Here is a 7,899-nt window from a genome sequence, read left to right on the forward strand (position 1 = left end):
CCTACTCAGAATACCACAGACAAGGTTTAGACTTGAATGCTGCCATCATTCTAGCTTACACCACGAAGATTCCGATTAAGAGATCTAAGAGATACTCATTCAATCTAATGTAGAACGGAAGTGGTTGTCAGGCACACGTTCATAGGGAATGATGATGATTGTCACGTTTATCACATTCAGATTGAAGTGCGAATGAATATCTTAGAAGCGAAATAAGATGAATTGAATAGAAAACAGTAGTACTTTGCATTAATCTTTGAGGAACAGCAGAGCTCCACAGCTTAATCTATGGAGTGTAGAAACTCTACCATTGAAAATACATAAGTGATAATGGAGTTCATTGGTCTCGACCCTAGAGGGGAACCGGAGTAACCAAGACTGTGAATACAATGATAACAAGTTCTATTTATAATAAACTAGCTACTAGGGTTTAAAGAAGTAAGTAATTGATGCATAAATCCACTTTCGGGGCCCACTTGGTGTGTGCTTGGGCTGAGCTTGAAGGTTACACGTGTAGAGGTCCTTCTTGGAGTTGAACGCCAGCTTTTGTGCCAGTTTGGGCGTTGAACTCCACTTTGCAGCTTGTTTCTGGCGCTGGACGCCAGAATTAGGCAGAGAGCTGGCGTTAAACGCCAGTTTGCGTCATTTAAACTTGGGCAAAGTATAGACTATTATATATTGCTGGAAAGCCCTGGATGTCTACTGTCCAATGCAATTGAAAGCGCGCCATTTAGAGTTCTGTAGCTCCAGAAAATCCATTTTGAGTGCAGGGAGGTCAGAATCCAACAGCATCAACAGTCCTTCTTCAACCTCTGAATCTGATTTTTGCTCAAGTCCCTCAATTTCAGCCAGAAAATACCTGAAATCACAGAAAAACACACAAAGTCATAGTAAAGTCCAGAAATGTGAATTTAACATAAAAACTAATGAAAACATCCATGAAAGTAACTAGATTCTACTAAAAACATACTAAAAACAATGTCAAAAAGCGTATAAATTATCCGCTCATCACAACACCAAACTTAAATTGTTGCTTGTCCCCAAGCAACTGAAAATCAAATAGGATAAAAAGAAGAGAATATACTATAAATTCCAAACTATCAATGAAACATAGCTTCAATCATATGAGCGGGACTTATAACTTTTTGCCTCTTAAATAGTTTTGGCATCTCTCACTTTATCCATTGAGGTTCAGAATGATTGGCATCTATAGGAACTCAGAGTTCAGATAGTGTTATTGATTCTCCTAGTTCAGTATGATGATTCTTGAACACAGCTATTTTATGAGTCTTGGCCGTGGCCCTAAGCACTTTGTTTTCCAGTATTACCACCGGATACATAAATGCCACAGACACATAATTAGGTGAACCTTTTCAGATTGTGACTCAGCTTTGCTAAAGTCCCCAATTAGAGGTGTCCAGGGTTCTTAAGCACACTCGTTTTTTGCTTTAGACCTTGACTTTAACCGCTCAGTCTCAAGTTTTCACTTGACACCTACAAGCCACAAGCACATGGTTAGGGACAGCTTGGTTTAGCCGCTTAGGCCAGGATTTTATTCCTTTAGGCCCTCCTATCCACTGATGCTCAAAGCCTTGGGATCCTTTTTATTTGCCCTTGCCTTTTGGTTTTAAGGGTTATTGGCTTTTTGCTCTTGCCTCTTGGTTTTAAGAGCTTTTGGCTTTTTCTGCTTGCTTTTTCTTTTTCTTTCTAATTTTTTTTTTGCCTATTTTTTTTTTCTCTACAAGCTTTGTTCTTTGCTGCTTTTTCTTGCTTCAAGAATCATTTTTATGATTTTTCAGATTATCAAATAATATGTCTCCTTATCATCATTCTTTCAAGAGCCAACATATTTAACATTCTTAAACAACAACTTCAAAAGACATATGCATTGTTCAAGCATTCATTCAGAAAACAAGAAGCATTGTCACCACATCAATATAATTAAACTAAGTTCAATGATAAATTCGAAACTCATGTACTTCTTGTTCTTTTGAATTAAAACAATTTTTATTTAAGAGAGGTGATGGATTCATAGGACATTCATAACTTTAAGACATAGTTACTAACTACTAATGATCATGTAATGAAGACACAAACACAGATAAGCACTTAACATAGAAAACGAAAAACAGAGAAAGTGAGAACAAGGAATGAGTCCACCTTAGTGATGATGGCGTTTCCTTCTTGAGGAACCAATGATGTTCTTGAGCTCTTCTATGTCTCTTCCTTGCCTTTGTGGCTTGATTCCTAGTGATTTTTGGTATTTCTATCCTCAGTTGCTTCCAATAACTATGTAGAGGGAAGTACATCCCCTGAGGTATCTCAGGGATCTCTTGATTTACAGCCACATGTTCTACCACTGAGCTATAGATCCTTTACATAATTGTTTTACCACACCAAAAAGAAGAAGGGATAGATGAAGAAGAAGATGTGGAAAAAACTAGGATTATGAGGAAGGAAGGTGGGGATCCTGTGGGGTCCACAGATCCTGAGATGATCCTGTGAGGTCCACAGATCTTGAGGTGTCAAGGCATTTACATCTCTGCACCAATTTAGGCATGCAAAATGCCCTTGCACACAACTCTGGGCGTTCAGCGCCAGGTTGGTGCCCATTTTGGGCGTTCAACGCCCATTTGTTGCCCATTTCTGGCGTTGAACGCCAGAACCATGCTTGTTCTGGGCGTTCAGCGCCAGCTCCTCTCCAGGGTGCAATTCTGGCGTTCAGCGCCCAGATGATGCCCATTTTGGGCGTTCAGTGCCCAGATACTGCCCATTTTGGGCGTTCAGCACCAGAACCATGCTCTGTTCTGGCGTTGAACACCAAGCAGATGCTTCCTCCAGGGTGTGATTTTTCTTCTGCTGTTTTTGATTCCATTTTCAATTTTTATATTTATTTTGTGACTCCTCATGATCATAAACCTATAAAGACATATAACTAAGAAAAATATTGTTAGATAAATAAAAATTGGGTTGCCTCCCAATAAACGCTTCTTTAATGTCAATAGCTTGACAGTGGGCTCTCATGGAGCCTCACAGATGTTCAGAGCATTGTTGAGACTCTCCAACACCAAACTTAGAGTTTGGATATGGGAGTTCAACACCAAACTTAGAGTTTGGTTGTGGCCTCCCAACACCAAACTTAGAGTTTGACTGTGGGGGCTTTGTTTGACTCTGCTTTGAGAGAAGCTTTTTATGCTTCCTCTCCATGGATGCAGAGAGAGATCCTTGAGTTGTAAACACAAGGTTGTCCTCATTCAATTGAAGGATTAATTCTCCTCTGTCCATATCAATCACAGCTCTTGCTGTGGCTAGGAAAGATCTTCCTAGGATGATGGATTCATCCTCTTCCTTTCCAGTATCCAGGACTATGAAATCAGTAGGGATGTAAAGGCCTTCAACCTTTACTAGCACGTCCTCTACTTGTCCATAAGCCTGTTTTCTTGAATTATCTGCCATCTCTAATGAGATTCTAGCAGCTTGCACCCCATAGATTCCCTGTTTCTCTATTACAGAGAGGGGCATGAGGTTTATTCCTGAACCAAGGTCACACAGAGCCTTAAAGATCATGGTGCCTATGGTACAAGGTATTATGAACTTTCCAGGATCCTGTCTCTTCTGAGGCAATGTCAGTTGATCAAGATCACTTAGTTCATTGGTGAACAAGGGAGGTTCATCTTCCCAAGTTTTAATACCAAATAATTTGGCATTCAGCTTCATGATTGCACCAAGAAACTTGGCAGTTTGCTCTTCAGTAACATCCTCATTCTCTTCAGAAGAGGAGTACTCATCAGAGCTCATGAATGGCATAAGGAGGTTCAATGGAATCTCTATGGTCTCTAGATGAGTCTCAGATTCCTTTGGTTCCTCAGAGGGAAACTCCTTATTGATCACTGGACGTTCCAAGGGGTCTTCCCCCTTGGGATTCACGTCATCTCCTTCCCTTACAGGTTCGGCCATGGTGCTTATGTCAATGGCCTTGCACTCTCCTTTTAGATTCACTTTTGTATTGCTTGGGAGAGTACTAGGAGGGATTTCAGTGATCCTTTTACTCAGTTGGCCCACTTGTGCTTCGAAATTTCTAATGGAAGACCTTGTTTCATTCATGAAACTTACAGTGGCCTTAGATAGATCAGAGACTATGTTTGCTAAATTAGAAGTATTTTGTTCAGAGTTCTCTGTCTGTTGCTGAGTGGATGATGGAAAAGGTTTATTATTGTTAAACCTATTTCTTCCACCATTATTAAAGCCTTGTTGAGGCCTTTGATCCTTCCATGAGAGACTTGGATGATTTCTCTATGATGGATTATAGGTGTTTCCATAAGGTTCACCTACGTAATTCACCTCTGCTATTGCAGGGTTTTCAGGATCATAAGCTTCTTCTGCATAAGAAGCCTCTTGAGTACTGTTGGATGCAGCTTGCATTCCATTCAGACTCTGAGAAATCATATTGACTTGCTGAGTCAATATTTTGTTCTAAGCCAATATGGCATTCAGAGTATCAACTTCAAGAACTCCCTTCTTCATAGGCGTCCCATTACTCACAGGATTCCTCTCAGAAGTGTATATGAACTGGTTATTAGCAACCATGTCAATGAGTTCTTGAGCTTCTGCAGGCGTTTTCTTTAGGTGAATGGATCCACCTGCAGAAGTATCCAATGACATCTTTGATAACTCAGATAAACCATCATAGAATATATCTAGGATGGTCCATTCTAAAAGCATGTCAGAAGGACACTTTTTGGTCAACTGTTTGTATCTTTCCCAAGCTTCATAGAGGGATTCACCATCTTTTTGTTTGAAGGTTTGAACATCCACTCTAAGCTTGCTCAGCTTTTGAAGAGGAAAGAACTTGGCTAAGAAAGCCGTGACCAGCTTATCCCAAGAGTTCAGGCTGTCTTTGGGTTGAGAGTCCAACCACACTCTAGCTCTGTCTCTTACAGCAAAAGGGAAAAGCATGAGCCTGTAGACTTCAGGATCTACTCCATTAGTCTTAACAGTATCACAGATCTGCAAGAATTCAGTTAAGAACTGAAAGGATCTTCAGATGGAAGTCCATGAAACTTGCAGTTCTACTGCATCAGAGAAACTAGCTGAGGTTTCAGCTCAAAATTGTTTGCTCCAATGGTAGGAATGGAGATGCTTCTTCCATGTAAATTGGAATTAGGTGCAGTAAAGTCACCAAGCATTCTCCTTGCATTATTGTTGTTGGGTTCGGCTGCCATCTCCTTTACTTGTTCGAAATTTTCAATAAGGTTGTCTCTGGATTGTTGTAATTTAGCTTCTCTTAGTTTTCTCTTCAGAGTCCTTTTAGGTTCTGGATCAGCTTCAACAAGAATGCCTTTTTATCTGTCCTTGCTCATAAGAAAGAGAAGAGAAAAAGAAAAGAAGAGGAATCCTCTATGTCACAGTAAAGAGGTTCCTTATTGTTAGTAGAAGAAAAGAAGAAGAGAAAAATCTGAACTCAGAAAGAGAGAGAGAGGGTTCGGATTTTTGGTGGGTGAGGGAGAGATGTTAGTAGATGAATAAATAAATAGAATAAGATGAGAGAGGGAAAATTTCGAAAATAATTTTTGAAAAAGAGTTAGTGATTTTTGAAAGTAGTTTTTGAAAAAAGTTAGTAGTTTTTTTGAAAATTAAGATTTAAAAATTGAAATAATTAGTTAATTAAAAAGAAATTTTGAAAAAGAGGGAGATATTTTCGAAAATTGGAGAGAGAGAGAGAGTTAGTTAGGTAGTTTTGAAAAAGATAAGAAACAAACAAAAAGTTAGTTAGTTAGTTGAAACAAATTTTGAAAAGATAAGAAGTTAGGAAGTTAGAAAAGATATTTTGAAATCAAATTTTTTTTTGAAAAAGGTAAGATAAGAAGATATTTCTGAAAAGATATGATAGAAATTAGTTTTTGAAAAAGATTTGATTTTTAAAATCTCAATTAATGACTTGATTCACAAGAAATCACAAGATATGATTCTAGAACTTAAAGTTTGGATTTTTCTTAACAAGTAAGTAACAAACTTGAAATTTTTGAATCAAAACATTAATTGATGGTGTTATTTTCGAAAATATGATGTAAAATTAAGAAAAAGATTTTTGAAAAATATTTTTGAAATTTTCGAAAATAACTAAAAAAAAATTGAAAAAAAGGATTTGATTTTTGAAAAAGATTTTGAAAAAGATAAGATTTTTTTTTTTAAATTGAAAATTTGATTTGACTCATAAAAACAGCTAGATTTTAAAATTTTTTGAAAAAGTCAAATCTAATTTTCGAAATTTTAAGAGAGAAAAAGGGAAAGATATTTTTTTGATTTTTGAATTTTTAATGATGAGAGAGAGAAACAAGAAAAATGATGCAATGCATGAAATTTTTAGATTAAAACAATGAATGCATGCAAGAATGCTATGAATGTCAAGATGAACACCAAGAACACTTTGAATGCCAAGATGAACACCAAGAACATATTTTTGAAAAATTTTTAATGTAAGGAAAACATGCAAGACACCAAACTTAGAATTCTTTAATGCTTAGACACTAAGAATTCAAGAATGCATATGAAAAACAAGAAAAGAGAGAAAACATGCAAATGCAAATATCAAACAAGAAGACTTACCAAGAACTACTTGAAGATCATGAAGAACACTATGAATGCATGGGAATTTTCGAAAAATGCAAGATGCACATGCAATTGACACCAAACTTATAACATGACTCAAGACTCAAACAAGAAACACAAAATATTTTTGATTTTTATGATTTTATGATTTTTTTTATTTTTGTTTTAAAATTTTCGAAAATCATTTTGAAAAAGAAAAAATAAGGATTCAAAATTTTTCATATGAATTCCAGGAATCTTGTATCTTTAGTCTAAAGCTCCAATCTGAGGGTTAGACATGGCTTAATAGCCAGTCAAGCTTTAGAATGGATTTACATCCATTGAGGTGATTAGTTGAAGACCAATCCCAAAGGACTTTGGGTATGGCTTTTCAGCCAGATAGGATTCAACATGTTACCATGAAACTCTAGAATTCATTCTTGAAAGTTTTGAAGCCATAGAATAATTTATTTTTGAAAACATTATTTTTACTATATTTATTTTTTTTTTTCGAAAACATAGGAGAAAATTTTTAGAGATTTTTGAAAAATTTTTGAAAAGAAAACAAAAGAAAATTACCTAATCTGAGCAACAAGATGAACCGTCAGTTGTCCAAACTCAAACAATCCCCGACAACGGTGCCAAAAACTTGGTGCGCAGAAATTGTGATTACACTTTGATTATGTAAAATTCATTGCTCTTTCTTTCCCTGGTGATGGCGCCAAAAATATGATGCCAATACCATGGTTCACAACTTCGCACAACTAACCAGCAAGTGCACTGGGTCGTCCAAGTAATACCTTACGTGAGTAAGGGTCGAATCCCACGGAGATTGTTGGTATGAAGCAAGCTATGGTCACCTTGTAAATCTCAGTCAGGCGAATATAAAATAGTAATGGAGTTTTCGAAAATAATTAATAAAATAGGGATAGAAATACTTATGTAAATCATTGGTGAGAATTTCAGATAAGCGAATAGAGATGCTTTCGTTCCTCTGAACCTCTGCTTTCCTGCTATCTTCATCCAATCAGTCTTACTCCTTTCCATGGCTGGCTTTATGTGATGCATCACCATTGTCAATGGCTACTTTCGGTCTTCTCACGGGAAAATGATCCAAATGCCCTGTCACGGCACGACTAATCGTCTGGAGGCATCACCCTTGTCAATGGTTACATCCTATCCTCTCAGTGAAAATGGTCAACGCACCCTATCACGGCACGGCTATTCATCTGTCAGTTCTCAATCATGCTGGAATAGGATTTACTATCCTTTTGCGTCTGTCACTACGCCCAGCAATCGCAAGTTTGAAGC

General features: G+C 37.2%; 1 non-coding gene across 1 annotated transcript; it reads left to right on the forward strand.

The window, feature by feature from the left end:
- The first annotated feature begins 4,716 nt into the window (after nt 1-4,716).
- Nucleotides 4,717-4,824, forward strand: LOC112738626 (small nucleolar RNA R71). Its single transcript, XR_003169576.1, has one exon. It is a non-coding gene; the product is annotated as a small nucleolar RNA R71 (small nucleolar RNA).
- Nucleotides 4,825-7,899: the final 3,075 nt, after the last annotated feature.

The sequence above is a fragment of the Arachis hypogaea genome, chromosome 13 (genome assembly GCF_003086295.3).
Source record: "Arachis hypogaea cultivar Tifrunner chromosome 13, arahy.Tifrunner.gnm2.J5K5, whole genome shotgun sequence".
NCBI lineage: Eukaryota > Viridiplantae > Streptophyta > Magnoliopsida > Fabales > Fabaceae > Arachis > Arachis hypogaea.